Source organism: Bacillus rossius, chromosome 8, assembly GCF_032445375.1.
Source record: "Bacillus rossius redtenbacheri isolate Brsri chromosome 8, Brsri_v3, whole genome shotgun sequence".
In the NCBI taxonomy this organism is placed as follows: domain Eukaryota; kingdom Metazoa; phylum Arthropoda; class Insecta; order Phasmatodea; family Bacillidae; genus Bacillus; species Bacillus rossius.
Genome location: NC_086336.1, coordinates 45,377,774 through 45,401,248, shown reverse-complemented (window position 1 = coordinate 45,401,248; position 23,475 = coordinate 45,377,774).

Genomic DNA, 23,475 nt, shown 5'->3' with positions numbered 1-23,475 from the left:
CAATATGCTGTATAAATTGTTGTAAATAGTCTAAATTAAACTGTTATGATATACCATTTATGGACATTCTGTATAGTGCAAGGACACGTGCTACTCGTCCTTTCTCGAAAGGCTGCATTGGCGATCCTGTAAGAATCCTTGGGTTATTCGGAAGGTCAAAAAATAAATTGCTGGCATCCTTAAGATGCATTTTCAAGGATCGTTATTTCTGAAGGGCCAGTTCGAAAATGGCCCCAATAAGGAAATAATTCAACTGCTACGCCGTTTCTATTGGACTTCTTGAAACAACAGATGTATTTTCAACAAACCAAATGAAGTAAAAAAAGCTTATTAATTTCGGTTCCCTTATTCCTCAACCAGTAAAGCATTAAACAAATCTGCGTTGGGTTACGAGCCGAGGGAACGGTGTTGTTAAATCCAGGCCCAGTTGTACCAACCTCGAACAACCCAAGCGTATCGCCTCGGCCGGGCTGCCAACTTCGCCGTGCAGGCAAGGGAACCGATAAAAAAAAAATAGATTGCCCGCGTACACGAGGCAAGCAGGCTAGCCAACCCCTGCAGGCGGAACGTAATTCACGGGGCTGAGACCTGCAAACCTGCAAATTAAATTAGCACGGCCCGTGGGAACGTTCCGGATTTTCGTGAGAGGTTTGGAGAAGGAGATGGTGGTTGTAGTAGTAGGGGTTGCAGCGTAGTATCGTCTGTGATATAGCATCGAATAAATTGTCTTCTAGGCCCGAAATACATCAGCACAAACAGTATTCTCACTTGTTTATAATGACGGGCTCTAACTTACACAGATAACCTCCGTAGAAAAAAAAAAATCATTTCGGTGCGGCTTATAGACGTGGTTAGATTTTGAAGTCACTGTTTCTTCTGGAACATTCTGTAAACTTATGGAACATTATAAAAACTTCTGGAAACTTCATTTTTAAAGTGCATTATATATTCTCCAATATTCCAAAAGGGGTGGTCAATGAATTTTTGCAAATTCTCTGAAGCCAAAACGTTTGGAATGTTTTCTATTTAAGGCATCTAGCATTCTGTACAATTTATAGAATATTCTCAGAATGAATGACAAAGTCCTTAGTAGGTAAGTACCGTGTTCTATTGCTAGTGAAAACTGTCGTAGAAATAACATAACCATTTATTCACAAACGTTAGGCACTAAACAAATTTGTTCCCATCTTAAGCTTTAGATTGCAGCGATCAAAAAAGTAACTTTGAAGCAAAATATTGTTTTCAAAGTTTTTGAACGGGCTAGATATTACATTTTTTATGGGAGTAATGAACTTTTTGTCATGCGGCCTCATTTTAGTCACTTTCTGCAGTTTGGTTTGGTAGTATCAAACATATTTTCAGACAAAAATTTTACATGATATTTAGAAGTCTTTCAATAAATATGGTCGTATGAAATATAGGCTATACATAGAGGCCCTGAATATTTGCGGATTACTTTAGTCACAAGGTATACTTCAAACATGATGATTGGATCACAATTGTCTCAACACTCCTCACTACGAATGTGGGCCAGTCAAATACCAGCCAGCATTAGAGTGACCGAATCATGTAGATCCACTGAAAGGAAGAGGAGTTTCCTAAGTAAGAAACCGGCCAATAGGAAAGCGCACGCAGGTAGAGTATAGATAAAACTGTGAATTTTAGCCTGACACCGAATGAACGTGCGAAATTTTTGTCTCTCTAGATATCCGTATTGACAAAGTTATAGTAATGTTTCAGGTTTTTTTAAACAACTTCTAAATTTAATCCCTTTTGGCCGATTCTGGCCATAAGGGAACTTGATTTTCCATCTATTTAATTTGTTTATCAGTATGAAACTAATTTCTGCAAAATTACGAGAGTTGTGTCTATAAAAAAGGTTATACACATAAACTTTTAAGTTGAAGATGGTTTTGAGCTATAGGAAACATGAAACGAAAAACTTTGAGTGGATTTTACAGACGTCGCACAGTGGAAACGACTACAAATGGTAGTATTTCTTTGAAATCTAACTAATTTCATTTTAGATATTGTTATATAATTTCGTGAATTACTTTGAAGTTAAAAAACTTCTTATCGGGGCATACACAACATCTAACAGGGTTTATTATGCTGGTAACCATGATTTTTACCGTCTGAGAAAAATAATTGCTTTCCGATATTTCTCTTCTCGGTAAAATGATGTAATGATGTGTTGCTGATATCATCAAGCAAAAAGGTTTATTGGTGGAATCACTAAATTATCGGTGCTGAGGATCGGGTTTGTTAACCCAGTTCTCACAAATCGATTTAGGTTATAGTGATTTCCCTAAGTCACTCAGAGGCAAATCCCTTCCTCAGATTTACTGCCTTATGCTCGTCCTCAGTCACTAAAGTAAAATAAAAAATTGTTTGTCTGTAAAGTCGGTTTCCGGACGATAGTTTAACGTGACAACGTCATAAAAAAACATTGATGAAATTATTGCATACTTTTATGAATAAAATTGAATCATTTTTATTGAATTATCGCTATTTTGTATGGATACAAAGAAGGACTGAAATGAAATCTACAATTTAATTGATAAATTTACTTTTATTTGCACTCATTAATTCAAATATGTTTATTACTTTATCGAACTTATTATTTTAACTATAACTTTTATACATGTTTGCTATTTAACTTCTTCCAATCTGTGTTATTCTGTTAAGGATAGGACGATGATAGGAAAAGTAGGAAACGAATGGGAGTGTTTCAAGTTTAATGTGCCTCGTATAAATGTCAAATCGATGGTTGTTCCAATCGAGTGGAAGAGAGATAGATGCGGCGCACGCGTACAATGAGCGTAACGGGATAATGAGTCATCCTTTTTCGTGCGTGCAGACGGCGTTCATCGATTTATTAGACGTTGTCACGTAAAATTGTGAGCGAGTCCAGTACTCGCCAGAGATGTGTAACATCCAACCTCATAACGAGAAAATTCACGTGTTCTTATGTTTGCAAATACACGTATAACACGAAACTCGGACATGAAATTTAACGTAGAAATCTTTAATTTAATGCCGAACATGATAAATATACGCAAGTTGTGTTTCCAGCTACAATTTTGAACGCGAATCACACGTAGTTTCCGCACCCGCCGCTAGAATTCGCTGCCGGAGCAGCTACGTCGACTATCGAATCATTCCATTTGCACACCGGAATTTTTAACAATATACTGAAACGGCTTCGAGCGTGGTTAAAAAGATTTTTAAAAAAAACCGAACCCAGTTTTTGGACCTGATTTTCGACAAGGTATTTTATTAAAATTTTGGCCATCTTGTTAAAATTCACTAAGCAGTTGGTTCTATAAAGTTTCTCTTTGGCTTTGAGAACTTTGATTCGCACCATCCGCCACAGATGGCAGCACCGTCTGTTTACACATTTCCGTTCCATTCACGAAAATACTCCTACCAAATGCCGTGCATCGATAGCTAAGATGTTACACATCAAAAACAAAAATTATGTAGGTTAATAGAAAGAAAACATTGTTAGCATTATTTTTTTTTTATTTGTAGTAAAATAGCAAAACCGGAATGAAATAATTAGAACGCAATGTGATGCAAGAATCAGTACCTTAATTATTGGCGCGAGCAAGTTAGTTTTACTGGTCGTGCAACCGACACTCGCCGAGATAGGGACTTGCTCGTTATTTTTTTCCCGCCAACAATTAGCCACTTAATACGCCCAGCGTAACTGAGGCTTCAATGACCAATTCATCTTGCTCCCGCGAGAGACAAAAAAAAATGAGAGAAAGAGAGAGAAAGGGATTGAAGGGAACATTGTACCCAAGTTTGAAGGGGGAAAAAAACTCCCGCCACCCTGCTGCTCAATCGGATTCCGATATTAAATCTCTGGTAGGCAATTCTCTTCCTACTCCCCTTCTTCTTCCCCCCCCCCCCCTGTTCTACGGTGCTACTCCAGTCAACACGTCCTAGTTTCCACCACGTAAACAGTATTTCGCCTCCGGCACGGTGCAACAGCGTGCCAAAGACCATCGTGGTAACCAGGGGATGGCCGTGTCTGCTTATTACACGGTAACCGGGAGAGGCCATTTTGAAGTGAATACGTCTTTAAAATTGCTTCCATGGTGGGAGGCAATTCAAATAATACTAATACCCCGAGTGCTCGAGCTGGAAAGTAGGTAGACGGTACGCATGCGCCGACTGCACGGTTGTCTCACTTGCTCTCACACAGAGGCTGGGTGAGGAAATTATTTAATCCTGTCGATCCTAATCAGGATAATGAGAAAAACTTATTAAATTAGCGTATTGTCACCGGTCCTCGATAAGTGTACGAAGTTTAGATTAAATCTGTCCGTTTAAAGTGGGTCAAAATCGAGTGCCAAGGAGTGGGTTACAAACATACAAACAAACATACAGGTGAAGCTAATATAAAGCGTGTAAAAACGAATGATAACAAAATCGGGGGATACAGTTTGGTGTTACAGAGACGTATCTATCATCTCCATCCAAAATTTAATTACACCACTGGATTCCTAAAAGATCAAATAATTCGTTACGCTAAGTGAGGACTGTGACGCATCGCGCGTGGTGGAGGGGGAAGCGCCGCCATTTTGAGGTTATTTTGCTGCGTTTCGAATTTTCCATTTAGTATAACGTTTGACTCGGAGAAGCTACGACGTTCGTTTAGGTTTCAATCGTCAGCTCTCGTCAAAATCTATAGATTGAATATATAAAACATCAGTGTAAAATATTTAGAGTGAATATATGGTTTTAAAATTAAAAATATAGTATTTTATATTTTGTATAGAAAATATTACCTTTTTCGTACACGTATTCACGTACAACACACGGTCGTGTCTACGACACAGCCACACCCCATTTTTTTTTTATTTAATTGTCTTCGCCAGGATTTCCCAACCGGTGATACGCGTACCACTAGTGGTACGTGGCAACTTTTCAGGTGGTAAGCGATTAGTGCTGTCAAGTTAAGTTCCATTGTCCCTGATATTGAAAGTCTGACAATGGACGAACAGCAAGTTTTCCACTAATCATAGCTGTTTTTTTTTATTTATGAATCTTGATTTTTTAACTCTCTTTGAAATAATTGTCTGAAATTGTGTGTTTGTAGTATTGTTCAATATGAGTAAATGTGTATAATTGTTTATTTCCAGAGTATTGTGTCATTTTGCAATTCACATTTTAATTTTTCCAGAATTTAAAAAATAACCATTGCTTTTATATTTTATATCTAAAACAACAAAAAAAAAATATTAAGTAGGCCTAATTCCTAGTGGTACACCAACGTTTCTAAAAATGTCAAGTGGCACGCAGTTTTTAAAACGTTGGAAACCCCAGGTCTACGCCATTATGGTTAGACGTCCAAAACCTTGGCTGAAGTGTAGTGTTTTCCCTGGGGTTAAGGCCCCCGTCTGCCCGAGCACACAAACGGTGTGCAGAGCTTCAAGAAAAACAACGCATTTCAAAACTACTCAAGATATCTGAGTGGTGCCTTTACAGAAAGCATTTAAGTATTCGCTGAGGGCCGATAAGTAGTTTGGTTTCCGTATTAAGTTTTTAAACTATAATTCTAGAAGAGTTAAAATGGCTAAAAGACGTTTTTTTAGAGTACCTTTTAGTCATAAAACAACCGGTACAGATTCTCGAAAGCCCTCAAGGGACTTGTATTACTACTTTATCTTCATTTCACCTTCATCTATTGTTACGATCATCGCTCAAATTTCACTGTTATCCTGTGACGACGAGAAGACTGCGCGCCAATTTAGAGCATTGCGCTTAGAGGCGACACCGCGCTAGAAGCACCTCCTGACCAGTCGGATTCAAACTTACCAACCATCGCCAGACGTGGTTGAGCACCATTTCCTCAATGCTTTGAGGCGGAACAATATGGTGACGGCGAGGTAAAGAAGTGACCAATTACGTCACGCCATGCCATCACCTGAAAAATCTTGTGGTGGTAACCGCGTGTGGATAGCGAACTGTAGACTTCAGTCACTGCGCATAGGTCACACGCAGGACTTAATTTATTCTTATCTATTTTTTTATAATTTTTTTGTTTACTTATATACAGTTCGGTGAAGGGATATTTTTCAACAAATACGTATTTTGAATACACGTGTAGTTAAAATTGTATAAGTAATAATAATGACGAACAAACAATATTTATTCTAACTATAATAATTGCATGAGCATGGTCAACATAGATTTCATTTACACTACACTTCTGACGAAATGCTCTCAAAAATCTTCTGTTCGAACTTTACTCACCGAGTTGGTATTTTCATTGTCTTGCCATGACTGTTAATTAACGCATTATATTGTAAATCATTTCAATGAGTTCTTTGAACACAGATATTTAACGACGTTTTCAAAATAATGTTCTCTTGTTCTGCTACCACATAGTGTTCAAACAGAGCACATAATTCAAAATATATATTTCAGAGTGAATGTGGATTCGACAGACAGACTTGGGCTGCAGTTTCTGTACATCGAGCTTGGCCATGATTCGGATATTGCTGTTTAGGTCATGAGTCAAATTATTGGGAAGTATCGCAAAAGGAACATAGCGTATTATGTTAAGGGAGGTGTTAAGGTTGTAGTGATTTCCCAAGAAAACCTCACTTCAGATGCCCACGACAACTTTTCAAATATTTTCAAGACTTGCGTGGACATTGAATTTTAATCATAGGCTATTATTGAAACACTCACTGATATCAAAGGGCGAATAAATTATTTGAAATTATTAATAGCTCTTGATTTGTTCAGTATTAAGTATTTTATAATATAAATTTTCAGTTTAACGTAATTTGAAATTTTTAAAACTAATAATATTGAAATATTTTTGGAAAAAATATATAGGAATAAAAATTATGTTTTATCAAGAGAGACATTTAATATTTTTTTCTTCTTAAAAAATAAAATCACTCGGTGGTGTCCTATTTATACAGCATTATAATATCATGAAAGTTTGCAATTATTTGATTTTTTTTAATACTGGGTGGTTTGAAGATTTGTGTATTAAGTAATAGTGAGGAGAGGGGGGTCAAAATTATTTGCCTCGGGGCAGTTAATTTCTCTCGACGGCCCTGCTCAGTATACGGCATTTGGTGGAAGTTACTTCGTGAATCGAACGGAAGTCGCATGGAACGGAAATGTGTGACCACGGTGCTGCCATCTGTGGCGGATGGCGCGAACCAAAGTCCACAAATTTCAAAGGTAAACCTTAAAGTGTTAACTGGTTAATGAATATTGACAAGACGGGCAGTGTTTCAGTTAAATTTCCTTGTCGAAAACCAGATCTAAAACCGGTATTTAGACATTTTTTCATGTCTTTCTTCACTTTTATTGGAGCCGTATCAATGTATATTTTTTAATTTTCGGTCTGTAAATTCAAGCGGCGGGTGGGGAAACTACGAGTTTGTTCACTTCGCGACATGTAGTTGAAAACACAGTTTGCATACACATTTATTACGCTCGGCATTATTCAAAAGAACGCCACGTTAAATCTCGTGTCCCGAGTTTCGTATTACGAGAGTACCTATGTATCTGCAACGCGAGAACACGCGAAATTGCTCGTCACAGGGGCTAGGTCTGACACATCTCTGGCGATTACTGAAAGACTGGCTCACTACTTTCTTTTTTTAAAAGCTGGAGACGTCACTGAACCTTGCCTTAGCGGCGACTCCAGAGGCCTCGGATCAGATGACGACAGACGTCCGAGAAGGAACGGCTAAGTCCTCCAGGAGCTTAGAACCGCCGCGACGACGCCCCTCGTCTTTCCTTTCGACCCTTCCTTCCCCGGAAGGTCCATCCTTCATCGTGGTCTCGGCGCCGTCCGAACCCCGTCGGCGGGGGGTATATCTGACCACACTTTCCCACCCACACCGCCTGCTTTGATCCCATCCGTGGTGGATCTCGGAGCAGCATCACCTGCCGAGGCGAGCAAGAGAAGTGTGTGGGAGGGGGAAGTACCTCTCCCCCCCCTTCCCCTACCCTGACCCGGAGACAATAAAGCATCTCCCCCTTCCCTCCCCCCCCCCAAACGTCATCTTCAAACACCCTCCGGACCCGCGGTTCTCCGGCTTGCTGATGTACATTCCCTGCTCGCAACAGAGAACCGAAGCCGCCGCAAGAATTATGCTTAGCCCACCGTGGATTGGCGGCGGGATGTTGCCATTGATAAACGAAAAATTTTTGTACGTGATTTTTTTTGTGTAATAAAACAGAAATACTCATGTAAAGTTATAAATGTTTGTAAAATTTAGATGGAAAAAAAAACTGTAACACCACAAAATAGTGTTAGCAGTAATACTGGATTCGGATTCTTACCCGGGCACTTACTATGTATGCTTTGTGCTGCCCCAGTACCTACGATGGTTAAAGTTGTCCGTAAACGACGACCGTTTCGGGAACTGGCCTATGATCCCCGTCATCAGGCACAAACAAATTGATCCTTTTGTCATAGGATGCCTGTGTTCGTTAGTACTGTCGTTCTGTCCATACTATCTGCGTATCTTAATCGTTGTTTTCGTATATTTGCTGCATTGTCGAGGTTTTTTTTGCCTGCCAACATTTACTGTTATTGTTGAAACTGTCTCATCAATGTTTGCCATTTTGTATTCGTCTGTGTTGTTAATATTTTTTTTTTCTCATTACAAATTTCCTTTCATGGAATTCTTGTGCTGTCTGATATTTAAGTTTTAATGTGTTCGTCTGTGTTGTCGTCGTTGTGTTGTCCATGATATCTGTTTGGGTTCATCATTGGGTTTATCTGTTTGATATCAGCTGATTAAGGCCGGTTCTATGTGGGTTTATGTTCTCGTTTGTATTTCTCAGTTTTGAGTACTTGGATTTTTTTTTCGTGACAAACAGTGAAAAACTGCAATGGCGTGAGTCCAATAATTTGTATTTAACTGTTAGGACTGGTGTGTCTTAAGGGGCCCGCCTACCCGGGCACACACACGGTGCGCAGAGCTTCAGGAAAAACAACGCGATTTAAAAACTACTCAAGATATCCGAGTGCGGTCTGCTTACGAAAAGCATTTAAGAGTTCGCTGAGGGCCGAAAAGTACTTTTGATTTCGGATTAAGTTTTTAAACTGTATTTTTAGAAGAGTGAAAATGGTTAAAACGCGTGTTTTCAGAGTGATTTTTAGACGTAAAACAACCGGTACAGATTCTTGAAAGCACTTAAGGGACTTGCATTACACATTTATATTCATTTCTTCACCATATAATTTAACTGTCACCGCTCAAATTTCACAGTTATCCTGTGACAACGAGAAGACTGCGCGCCAGTTCAGAGCCTTGCGCTTAGAGGCTATACCGCGCTAGAAATACCAGCGAGCGTCGCGCTTATCATCCCGCCTCACTAAGGGCCGAATTCAGAGAGCTCTTTCGACGGTTATCCACACACCGAAAGGATTTTTCATTGAAGCTGCTCGGCAGAGACGTTTTTCAGTGGTTGGTTGACTGCTGGATAAGGAGAGCCAACCACTTGAAAGTGAATGTGGTCTGAAGCTCATTCGAATGCCTGTTCAGTTGAAAATTGGCGGAGCAGTTGATGGTTTTAATATATAATTCCCACATAAAAACGTGTTCATGTATGTTTGTAATTGTTTAAAACATTTTTGTCATATGGCAGATATGTAAAATATGTTTTGGAATTAAATATGCGTTTTTAAATAAATCGTTTCGCCCGCAAAGTGTGCATCAGACACGTGTTTTGTAGCGATGGCTGAAGATATGGATGAATTTCCAAATCACATTGACGAGGTTTTTGAAATTTTTGATGATCTTAAAAATGAAAATCCAGTTCCGCGAAGGTATATAAGAAATTTAGCAGACCCGTTTGATTTTTGTCGTGATCAAGAGTTCGAAACACAATTTTTTTTCTCTGTAAGAAACTGCATCTGTTTTTATTGTTTTGTTTTCGATTACGGTTTTGTGCTTTCTCACGAGATAAAAAATAATCGCCTTTTCATTTGTAGAAAACACTATAATTTTAGGCAACGTATCCATCTTAAGAAAATTTCTCAACCTCATGTAGGGTTACCAGACGTCTGGCAAAAGGAGGACATGTCCTCCTTTTTATGTATTTTTTTGCGTCCGGCCGGATTTTCCTTAATGCTCCAAAATGTCCGGCTTTTTTATAAAGTGAGATAATTCCTGCAGTTACACTCTGGGCAAAGCGCGCGCTGTCCGCAGAGTCATCCCACTAGTAAGTAGTTCTATGACAGCTTGACAGGTAGCAGCACATGCAGAAGCACGTGTTTTTAATATGCTGTATATGCGTAGTTTGTTTGATTCTTTATACTGAAACTGTATTAAATGCCAAAACATTGTAAAATATCGTACTCCATTGTAATTAATTCATGGCTTTTTTAAATATATATATATATATTGTCCTCCTTTTGCGAGATGAATTTCATCCTTTTTTATTATCAGTGTCTGGTAACCCTTACCCAATCCAAACAAAATATTATTTTCAGTGGGAGAGCAAACAAAATACAATCGAAATGAAATAGGGCGCTTTTCCACACACACTCCAAGTACTAGATTTAAGAAAATTTTTGTGCCATGTTGCCAGATCTTCACTGAAAGTGGATGGGAACAAGCTTTCAGCTGGAAGTAATTCGAAAGGCGTTTTTGAAGTATGAGAGGTGGAGAGTCTGCCAGATGAATGAGAGTTGGATGCGCTTTCGAAGGTCAACTCTGAATTCGGGCCTAACACACATACACCCCTGACTAGGCGGGCCCCTTAACTGCTCCATTTCCCTCCGATACTTTTCAAAAAACCCAGCCGAGAGAGACGGTGTTGCAGGCGAGGGAAACGAACTGCGATCTGACCAGCATCCCTCGCGCAGGCCACGCGCGTATCGAGGCACTTTCAGACTGGACAAGTGAAGGGGTGCGCGTCATTTGACCTAAAAGTCATATCTCCTAAACGTAACTTGACCTAAAATTTTAAAATAATCCTTCAGTCATTTGACCTAAAAGTCATTTGACCTAAAAGTCATTTGCCCTAAAAGTCATATCTCCTAAACGTCACTTGACCTAAAAGTCACTTGGCCTAAAAGTCACTTGGCCTAAAAGTCATTCGACCTAACAGGCATTCAGCCGAAATTCATTTTAGGTCGAATGACTTTAGGGCAAGTGGAGTGTACTCAAGTGAAGGGGCCAGAGGTCACGGCCAGTACAGGCCACCAGGAACTGCCTCTCCACACGGAAAACAAAAATCTGCACTCTCTCAAAAGATTCCTATGGAAACCATTTGCCGCGAAATAGATAAGAAAGACATTGCAACTTTGAGCAACACATGGCTTTGGTTTATTATTCAGGTATGAAATACGTTTTTCGAGATAATACTGAATATTTTTTTTTACGAAAAACTGTGTATACTTTTATATTGTAATTGGTGTTTCATTAAAGCATAATAATGTATTACTAAACCATGTAAAAGAAAATGTAATATTCAATAATTACATTTGATTATTTATTATGCTTATTAATGTACGCAGTTAATACTGGAGAGCTATTCAGGGAACTGTTTACAATTAACTATAACTGTTGACGGTACTGGGACAACACAAAGAACAAATGTCCGGGTAAAGATTCTGAACCCGGTGTTACTGCTAACACTATTTTTTGGTGATACAGTTGTTTTCATATAAAGTATGAATGACCAAATATCTGTTATCTGTTTCATATAGCAGCGGACACGTGACTTTCCTGCCCTGAACATGAAATTGCCACCAAAGAACCGAGATTTTTCATCAATCGGTCGTTCGTACCTGGTGTGTAAGGTGGTTGATCGAAATTCAACACGAGTTCTAATGAGACTATTTTTATAAATTGTCTGGAGAAGAACATAACTGTGAATCGGAGCTCTGGTGACATAGTGGTGTTTCTGGAAGTTTTCCGAAATAATGAAAAAAAATTTATTATTATTATCGCAGTGATTGAGTAGACAAAACCAAACGTGAGATTGCAAATTACTAGATTTAGCGAGTATTTTAGCGCAACAGTAGATCTCAAATTTCAAACAGATCGCTGGGTCACCGGCTGCCAGTGACACGCTGTTAGCGCTCGCCTAGTGGGCAGAGTTTCGACCGGCAAGTAGTGACCAACTGGCCAGTACCTGTCCCTCAGCGCTGGCCACCTCCTCTTGTCCCGTCCATAAGGAGCTTTTTCTTGCGTCACCGCCATACTTCACACGCCTTTGTGGCGTACGTGCTCGTCCGGACCCCAGCAGGTTCGAGGTTTGGCCTCTTCGAACGACATTAGCCAGTCTAACGTGTTGTTCACAACTCGCGAATGAAACGGAACTGTGTAACCACGGTTCTGCCATCTGCGGCGGATGGTGCGAACAACCAAAGTTCACATGGCCAAAGGTAAACGTTACAGTGTTGTCTGTTTTTGTGAATTTTAGCCGGATGGGTGGTATTTTAATAAAATTCTTTGTCGAAAAAAAGGAAAGCCAGTCTTTCTCTTTTTTATCGGATCCGTTTCACTATATAGTTTAAAATTTTGCTCTGCAAATAGAATGGTTCAATAGTCCACGTAGCTGCTCCGGTAGCGAATTCTAGCGGCGGGTGCGGAAACTACGTGTTATTCGCGACAATAATTGTAGTTGAAAATACATTTTGCGTACATTTATCTATTACGCTTGGCATTATTTTAAAGAATTCTGCGTTAAATATTGTGTAAGAGTTTTTTTAACCAACAAACAAGTTTTATTTGGGGGGGGGGGGGAGCTTTTTACAAAAATTAGTCCATTTTAACAATTAATTTACTTAATGATTTGTTTCGTAGTTACGTTTGGTAGGTGTGAGTTTGTATATTTTTAAAACTGACATATAAACAAGTTTAAATATTTTTTGCTATAGAATTTATTACCACTTGTCAAATATAAAAAGGAAAAATAACTAACAATTGATTAATAACTTAAATAATATAAATATTTTTTATTTGAATGGTGACTTTTCCTTAAACTCGAATACGCGAGGATCACGCCGATTCGCACACTTGCAAACTTGCATTCTTCAACTGAGTTTGGACGGCCATTTCACTTCTAGGGTCAAGTGCGTACAAGTATATACTTCAAGCGAATTTGGAGAAGGCCTTAGGTTGCCAGAGGTTTCTGCGTAATTCGTACATACGCTGAAACCAGGGGCGGATCTAGACTTTTGTTTTGGGGGGGGTCACCACCGTCTAATTTATCACCAAACCCCAAAACTGAAGCGCTCGTTCGGGGGTCTTTCCCCGGAAAAATGTGGATTTGAAGGAGCAAAATGGTGCAATTTAAGAAGCTTTCGTATCTTAACATTGAATAAACTGCTGGTAGAAATATTAACATTCTTTAAGTTGATATTCACTACCAATGATATCTATCAAGGTTTCTTATGTCCAAAGAACGAATTGTCCAGCATGCATAATGCAACGAACTACACAGGACACAGCACACTGCACTACACTTGTGTTGTGATGTCAATCTGAATTAGTTTGGAACACTTGGTTGTAAATAAATAATTATGCCATGATTGCCATGTTGGTTTGATATGTATATATTTACAGGATAAACTCAAGACGCCTTTTGCTGTTCTTTGCAAATTTTGTAATTATTGCTTCAATGTCTAGCTGAATTTCTTTGTGGATGTGCAGCAATGCGAGACCAGTAAGTCTTTCTTCCCCCATTGTTGATCTGAGCCATGTTTTGAGGCGACGAAGGGTTGAGAATGAACGCTCTGCTGTTGCTACAGAAACAGGTAGCGTAGCTAGGATTTTAAGAAGTTTGTTGATAGAAGGGTACATTACTGTGTCGCACAAATCAATGATATGAGGCAGAGCACTTGGCATTTCAATAACACCCCCAGATTCGCGCTTCCATTTGGCGACCCAAAGTTTGAACTCCTCCAAGACTGTGGAGACGGGCACATTTAGGAGCTGCTTATACATCTCTGCTACTTTTCGTACAACTTCCAGATCTTCCTCAGTGTAGGTTGTGCGAGGCAAGAGTATTCCCAGACTGAAGATATCCATTACATCAGGACTGAGCCTCTTCTTCAAATCACTTATGATGTTGTCCAACAAGGGAATATAAACTACTCTTCGATAGTATTCCTCAGGGGATTGAGCTACATTTGGTTGAGAAAAATAATTCTCACGATATATCTGCCGTGAAACAATACGTGGTGTTTTCAGTTCCACATCCAACTCTCGTGCAAGATCTGCTGCTTCAGCAAATAGTTGCTGAAAAACTAAATCGGCTTCCTGTCTCTTTTTCTCCAGGACACTAATGGTGTCTGTTACAGCATCCATAGCCCTCTTCAAATCCAAGGAGTGTGTTTGAAGTAAACGGCTTAGTGACACAGTTGTTCCTGTACAAAGACAAAGAAAAAAACTTGCAAAATTGAAATCACACCCGAATAAAATATGGCACCAGAAAGAGGGGAATGAAGTGTTTCTAAACTTACCTAATACATCACTCAGGCATATGGAAGAAACAATGAACTCTTGACTGATTAGAGCATGTCGAAGGCACTGGGCATCAGATGCAGTTTTGCTGTCCTTCCACTGTGAAATCTCGTATAGAGCATCACAAATTTTTACCAGTGTGTCACCCTGGAACTGCAAGTGGCCATCGTGCCTCTCCACCCAACGTGTCTCGCAAATACCCTGCAGTGAGGTCCCACCTAGAACTTTCTTAAAGAGTTCATGTCTCTTTGCCGAGGCATTAGCAAATAACACAATTTTCTTCATTGTCGCTGATGTGTTGCGGCAATGTACGACATTAGACGATCGTGCAAGTGAATTGTTCAACAAATGGTTATTACAAGGACAATGTTTGGCATGAATGGCTGTTTTGGCAAGTTCATGAACTGCACCCTTCATTCCAGAAACCATAACTGAGCAACTATCGGTGCCTATTCCAACACAGTTTGTCATATCTACATTAAACTTTTTGCAGAGATCAAGAACTATGTGTGCTAGGGCGATGCCAGTTAGACGAGTCTCCCCATCAACATCTTCGGAGCGAATCATATCATATGCATTACAGAATGTGATGAAGTCCTCTCTAACCGATCCATTGTGAAGGTAACGAAAGGAGATACTTAGCTGTTCAATGTGTGACTCATCAGTTGTTTCGTCAAATAAAACAGAAAAGAATTTTGCTTCATTCACTCTGGCCAAAATCGACTCCTGTATTTCTTCTTTGCATATATCAATCAGTTGATTCTGTGTTGTTTTGCTTATGTATGTGGCATTAGCTGAAGTAGTTTCCAGGTGGTGGCGTAGGTTTGAGTCACCAGAGTCAACTCTGAAGCGCAAGAGAGCTCTAAAGTTCCCATCATCTTTCACCACAGAACTGGCCTATTCATTATTCGCATTTAGCTTTACATTAGTACTGGGACCATCACCATATTCATGTAAGACTCCATCATCCCTGTGGCCACGCAAGGAAATATTTTGACGACCACAAAAGATGATGGTGCTGACAATTGGTCGTAAACGTTCTCGATTTTCTTTAACTTGTGCTTCTCTTTGTGAGCAAACCTGATTTGAAACTTCGAGTGATGGTTGGTGATATGTTAAAAGAAAGTTTTTTCCAGCTTCAACAGCCCACTGGTGATACTGGTTCCACTGGTGCGTCATAAGAGATCCTTTTCCTCCAAGCAGATCATCGAAGGACTTCAGAGGTTCCTTGACCATCCTTCTAAGAGGGGTGTTGGTTTGAAGGCCACCCCCTGAGCCTGCAGCAAAAAGGACACAGTACTTGCAATAAAGTCCCTGATCTTTGTGCGAAAGCACGAGCCAGTGAAATTTTTCCAAATGCGATCTCTGGGCATACTTCTTTGTCTCTTTCCCCTCCTTGGTAACAATACAGTGAGGGAAAACATAATCTGATGGTGGTGTCCAGTGTCGCTCTAATAACATAGCCTTGGTGAAATCATTTAAATTGGTCTGGCCTGTGTAATATCCAATATCAGACGAAAACTGAGGTTGTGCCCGTGGCTTGTTTCTATCTGGCAATATGTGCTCATTAACAACTAAGGCCACAGGTTCAGGAGCTGGAACAAAATGGCAAATTTGATCCACAGATGTAGATGGTAGTAATGACGACGATTCACCTCTTGTCTCAGGCTCAGATTTTGACTTCTTACTGAAAAACTTGTCAATAGTTCTACCAGATGCACGACGTTTTGCTCCAGTCACATTCTTCAAGGAATCACCCTAAAATAAACCAAGGAGAGATAAAGTATTAATTGAAGTTGTTATGTCTGTATGGATTTTTTTTAAAACAATAGTTGTATCTTGTATGGTTGGCAATAATAATATATAAGAATAATAATAGCAATAAATCATTAACTTATTTATTTGTTTGCTAAAATTTAGTACTTATTTTAAAATGCATGCAAGCATTCACAATGTCGCGTAGCATGCGTACGTACATAACAGAGTTGATCAACTCAACTTTTCTACTTCGTACGTACGTGCGCTAAGTGGTGGTTGTGAATCCAGCAAGTACTACAAACGTAAGATTTAACACTTAAGATAATATTAATTATAGTTGCGAAATAATTTCGCTCTATGTTGTAATCTTTTTTTATCACTTCTACTAAAAAGAGTAATGTAAAATTATGTATTGCCGACATCTTGTAAAGGCAAAAGGTTGCGAATCCAATCTCAAAAACTTAACATACGTGCGTGTGTTCATACGTTCGTTAAATGTGGTTGTGAATCCGCCTTTCTCTTGCTTGCTTAAGGAATAAATTAAGTACTAAAAAAAATGTTGATTGTCATACCAAAACATTTTTGAGCAGTTAGTATTCTATTTCTATAATTGGTACTAACTAAGCTAGCTACACAATTAAAGTCTAACTAACTTACCATTTATGTTTTGCACTTGTTTACTTGTAAAACACATCACACTTCACACTGCAATGTTGAATGTTGTAATATTGACTGGATTGACCAAAGATTCGTACACAAAACAAAGAAGATATAATGTTTCATGTGTGAGCCTGCACAATGCTTCTTGATTTTTCCTTGCTATCGAGATGTGCGCACTATCTAGCGGCATGGGAGTGAAACATTTCTCATTTCTTGCAAAGTAGAGTGAAAGAATTTTTTTAAAATACGCGAACAACAAGGAAAAAAACTAGCGAAAAGCAATTTTGAACTTGTTTGAATGTGTTTTGTATTAAATAATTGTAAGAATAATATATATTGAAATGACTTTCTGAAAATAACGAGAAAAGAAGCAAGAGAATGGCAACGCTAGTCGCCAGCATGTATCAAACAGAAAGTAGCCTTCATACATCTTGATAATCAGTGATCATTGAATCGGCGATAGTTTTTGGTCTTAAGCATTTAATTCAATTTTCAGTTCACTGCCTGGGGGGGGGGGGGTCATGACCCCTATGACCCCTGTGACCCCCCCTCTGGATCCGCCCCTGGCTGAAACGGTTCCTCAGCGCGAGACTTGAGGGTTTATACAAAGAGCTCTCGAAAGAGGGTTTGAGTGTGGAGGAATCAGTCCACCAATCAGGAGATGTAGTCTGCAGCTTTTCCCAGATTTTAACATTTCTGTGAAGTATTACCACTGGTGCTCCACTTCACAGATGTCGTTCGAAAATCATTGCACGTCGTTTGCTAGGTGACCAACGAAAATTACGTGAAGCTGTTTTACACACTCTGCGAACAGAACAACTATGTCGGAAGGATACGTAGATAATTAGTACTACTTTTGAGACGAATCACATGACACAGACCATCTTGGTTTAATGGCGTATATTTCCGTTACACACGGTTAAACCTGTTGACTTTTACAGGGGCTGAACTTCCACAAATTAAAAAAAAAACAGCATAATTATTGCATGATTTGCTAGAAAAATTGCATTTTTATCGCTGTTGTGTGGTGTGGATAAGGAGAATTAATTAAATATAAAACGGGATGTTTGTATGTTTAAAATCAATTTCCCTTTCTGCTATTTGATATGGTTTAAATTCTTTCAGAAATAATTATTTAATTTAACCCACCTTTTAAAATTATCATAATTTTAATGATTTTAAAAAAACTAAATAAATAAAAATTTCTGAAAGATTTTTAAACCATACCACGCAGTAGCCAGTTATTTATTCCAATTTGTTCTAGTCCATACTGCACAAAAATGTTAACAAATCCTAATTTGCCAACTAATTATCTAAAAAGAATTTATATATATATAATTTTCTTGGAGTTCAGCCACTCAAAAAATCTACAAGTGTTAAACGTAAAAATAAAATAATGACCTGTAACGGGACAATATAGTGGTTATTTCGTGAAGGCTGAAAGGTGGGTAAGTTCTTAAAGCCTTTCGAGTGCTCGCGGTCATATCATAAGTAACGTTTCTTCATGAATGATGCATTGTTTCTATAAAAAGAACTGCCTCCATTTCTTGGGATGATTTTCCGGGCGATTTGTTTTCCAGCTAAGTGACTCCTTCTCCCGTCTGCTCCCCGCTTTTTTTCCCCCCTTTTCGCGTCGCTAGAGCGGGGCGGCGGAAGACGTGTGGGGGAAGTTGCGAAGGGTTGAACACGGGGAAGATTCCGGTGGAGGGGAAGAAATCGACGGAGCGGAATAACTCGCCGCCGTTCGAGTGGAACGAGAGGGCAAATAAACAGATCACAAACACTTTCACCCCCCCCCCCCCTCCTTCCCTATCCGCTGGTCGCTCCAGCGCCCTCTGCTGGCTATTTTCTAAGATGGCCCGCGTATGCTGGCCCCAAGAGGCCAGCAGATGTCCCAGATGTTCGAGCCAAGATCTGTGAGACCAAAAAAAAATATTCTTCGGCCGCGAAACAAACTGGAAGATATATATTTTTTTTCCTGTGCATTTCCCTTCGCAGTCATAACATTTCAAACACTAGGAAAGGAAAGTAAATTTTGCCCGCCAGAGCGCAATAATGTCAATCTCTTGATCGTCAGCTTTCGAAGCATCCGCTATCATGTCGGCCATTTTGGCCGCCGTATATAAAATCCATAATTATCAAACAAATATTCGGAAAGATACCAAATATTATTAAAATATTTAGCTATGTATATATATATATTTATTTGATCGATTTGCATCCCTAGCTCGATCCTTAATTAGGGCAAAAATGTAATTTAGGTTTAAAAATTCTTACTAATGAATTATATAATTAAGTATAACCTATTTCTATGCGAATAAATTATTACAATTAAAAGGCCGAGGTTTTTAAATCCATCCTACGTGTATTTACAACAAAATATACCAAACCTTTCATCAAAAAATATTTTTTTAATTAAAATTCTTCTCTGATTAAATTATTTTTTCGAAATTAACGTATCCAAAATGCATTTAGTTCTGCATTGGCTTTAATTGACTAGCTCTCAGCTCTAGCTTCTTTACCGAAGACAGCGATCAGTCAGATCATTTCCCTACAAGGTGTTTTTTTCGGCAGAGTTTCTCGATACTGTGTTTAACAGACTGCTTCATTTCGTAGGAATTGTAAATGAAAATATTCATTGTCTTAAAAGCGCATTTCTTCAGTTGGTCTTAGAATTGCTCTGGTTTACAGTTTACACAGTTCAACCGTAAGTTATATTTTTAAAATCCGTACGTTGCTACTTCATCAGTGAGCTGTTTGATTATGTCCTGCTTGATATCGACAGAAAAGTACAAATGTATTTTTAAACGTTCCAAACAATGCAGATTTCGCCAAGAATAACCCATTCATCAATTTACCTTCAAGGCACCGAGCACAGTCCAAGTTTAGAAGCATGTCCAGGTGATGATACAAACGGTTGCTGCACATCTGTTTCAATGCTTATGGGCATGCGAGTCTCCAACCTTAAACTGAAGGGTCCATATATCCGCAGTTAGTTTCACAGTAGGTAAACGGACTTCTTCTTTACAGTTTTTTGCAATGCATCTCAAATAATGAGTACGAGTTAGCCAAAAACCACACTTATCACAGAGAAACTACGTGTGATTTGCGTCAAGAAAAGGTGAAACAATAACCTTGTATGTGCACTATGTCAACGCTCAAGGATTTGCCATTTAAGCCATGCTAACGGACTACTATGCGTAACTGTTCATGGAACCTGACATGAAACGGAAAACTATATAAATAAATTTCCGGAAGTCGCACCATAGTAATGGCTACAATAGGTAGTATTTCTTCGAAATATATCTAAAACGAGAAGCGGAAATTTTAATATAGCCAGCGCTAACACTCCGCTGTTACTAATTAAACTGGAAAAAAATTGATTAAACTCCCAACTTCCAAGTACTCGAAAAATCGAGGATACCTTAACAAGAATTTTGAGGCAGCGTATGTCTTAAACGAAAATATAAAATTTAAGTATCCATAGGTACTACTTTGTAAATAACCACTTAAAAATGGTACCGTACTGAAAATGTCCGTCGCTAGATAGTTAAAAAGTTAATAATTTAGTCATGTATAAATGTTTTCATGGAACTTACTATAAAAATGCAATACGTTTAAAAAATACTACGATTAAGTCTAGACTCTAGCATTAAACCTTGTGAAAATTTAATGACGTGAGTGTAATTTGCTCGCTATCGTTGAGTGGGGAAAAAAAATCAGTTCTGAGCTCTAGCGATGATAATACAGCTGTTACACATTGCTGCGGTAATTTGCATGTCAAAATTAAATACCCTAATGTAATTTTTGTTCACGTAAAAAAATTACTTAAATCAACGTAACACCTTATGCGGTTACGTAAAACCATAGGTAACCTCCAGTTTAAGCGTTCGTACACAAACTTCATGCAGTTAAATGGGGGCCCACACAGTACTTGTAAGTGAGCAAGTTCATTTTCCAGCTGAAAATCGTACAATGATTGCAAGCAAGTACTCGGGAAACTAGCCTCTTGAAAAGTTAAAAAAAAAAAACTGCAGCTGCCGAAAAGTGTAATCCAAAAGTTGAATATTTCTAATGAAATTCATTGGTATTGAACTTGCTCACTGCCTTCAGTGCAGACGATGTAAGGCCCATCCTGGGATTAAGAAAAATCGGAGCAGGAAAATTTTAACTTCATGGTCGATAAGTAGCCATCTGCGGCTTAGCCACCAGGTAAAGCAAAATCACTGGATTAACAAGGTAGCAGTCGAGGTCCCCGCCTACCCGGGCACACACACGGTGCGCAGAGCTTCAGGAGAAACAAAGCAATTTGAAAACTATTCAAGATATCCGAATAGGGTCTGCTTACGGAAAGCATTCCAGAATTGGATGAGGACCGATATGTATAGTTTTGCTTCTGGATTACTTTTTTAAACTGTATTTTTAGAAGCTTTAAAATGGCTAAAATGCATGTTTTCAGATATAATTTTCAGGTATAAAGCAACCGGTACATATTCTTGAAAGCACTTAATTACACACATTTCACCTTTATCTTCGTTTCTTCTCCATATAGGCCTATTGTTACGCTCACCGTTAAAATCTCATTGTTTTTTTTGTTTGTTTTTTTTGGGTTCAATATTTTTTGGGCTGTCATCATTTGTGGGGGTTTTTTCGTTTCTCTTTTGTTTTTATATTTTTTGGAAACCTATTGCATTTGTTTCGTCTTTTCGTTTTGCTGTGTTTTTGTCTCGTTTCAACTGTTGTGCTGAATTGGGTTCGGTATTTTTGTGCTGTCATCATTTGTGGTTTTTTTTTTCGTTCTGTTAGTCCATTTTATTTGTTTTTCTTTGTTTGTTGACCATATTCCTGTTGCGGAGTATTGTGTGGCGTTAAATCCTGACAACAGTAATTTTTTGCTTAATTTGTGTTCTTTGTCATTTGTGTTTTTTGTAGTTTTCTTCTACAGATATGCATGTGCTAAGCAATGGAGTATGTCCAAAAATTTACATCAACTCATAGTTGTCCTATGCACGACGAGAAGACTGCGCGCCAGTACAGAGCCTTGCGCTTAGAGGAGTCACCGCGCTAGAAGCACCAGCGTGCGTCGCGCTTATCATCCCAACTTACTAACACACATACACCTGTGACTAGGCGGGCTTCTTAAGTCTCCCAACGCGCTAGTCAACTCCATAATAAAAAAAAAAATTCTGAGGGTAGGCTGTGTATTGGACTACAGCCACAAAGAGTTTGTTTCGTGTATTTCCATAGCGCTGAACGGGAATGTTGTGTACTTAATAAATAATTTAAGAAAATTTATATTACTTAATTTTTTGACCTGATTTCGATGAACGTCTTACTTGACGGCGGGTGGCCACGTCAGAAAAATTGTGACACCAAACCGCGACAAACTCGACCCATCGTTCACAACCACTGGCTCAACTGACTCCACAACAACATCAGAATCATCAGAGAGCACATACACGTCTATTACCAAACAATTTTCTTTATTCCCAATCGCTTCTCGCGAGGCGGACGGCTGAGGCTCGCTCGAGCGCGAAATTTCGCGCCTCTTTCGGGGCCTCGTTTTGCCCCACTGGCTCATTTCTCTCGGCTACTTGTTGCCTCATTCGATACCTACGACACTTCTCTGCATTTTAAATTGCTTCTGCTCGGGCGATTTGGCTTGTTTTCTTTCTTTTCTCCGATACAGTCCGAGTTCCCTTATGCATTTTGCGATTGATGACTCCGAAACCATACCTAGTTAGTAACTTTATAGTTGTTCCGCTCAACTAGCGCCACTCAGTGCTCACTCACGAGCAACTTAAAGTTTAAATCACTCAAATCCGTCTGTTACTTTCGCAGTCACAGCTCCACTAACTTCAATTCAACGCTCGCCAAAAACTGTTATTACGTCATCACTGAAAATGTAAACCGGGTGAGCTATGCGTAACGAACACGTGCAAAGTCTGTTCTACTAATATATATATATATATATATATATATATATATATATATATATATATATATATATATATATACATACACACTTCAACTCTGTAGCTCCCATCGTTTACGAGTTTTAAGCGGTGTCGAATCCTCAACCGTAGTGGCACCCGACCCGAGATTAAAGACATTCTAATTCCTGTCGGAAATTCATTTGAAAATGTTCCGTGGTGTTTCGCCCACTCCGGCACCCGGCCAACTGGCCAATAAGAGTCCGCCGTCTGACAACGCCACGCCGCTCCTAGCCCCACGCTGGCCGCGACAGCAGCACCTCACAGCGGCGTAATATGTAACCAGTTTCCAAAACGCCAGCCAATAAAACCTGTTGCATTCGGAAACATTAGTACTAAAAAAAAAGCTGGTAAAATCACTGGAGAAACGAAATGAATTCGGCCGAATAAAAAAAAACGATGTATTCAGAAAAATAAATTTAAGATGTTTAAAAATCAATTAAATAAAAACTGCGAAAATTTAAAGCGACGGAGATACCAACTGAGGGAAAACGTCACTACATAGATTTAGTGACGTTTTGTAAAATGGCTTTTACTTAAAAAAAATTTAAAACTTTTCAAAAAATCAAAGTACCTATACTAAAAACAGG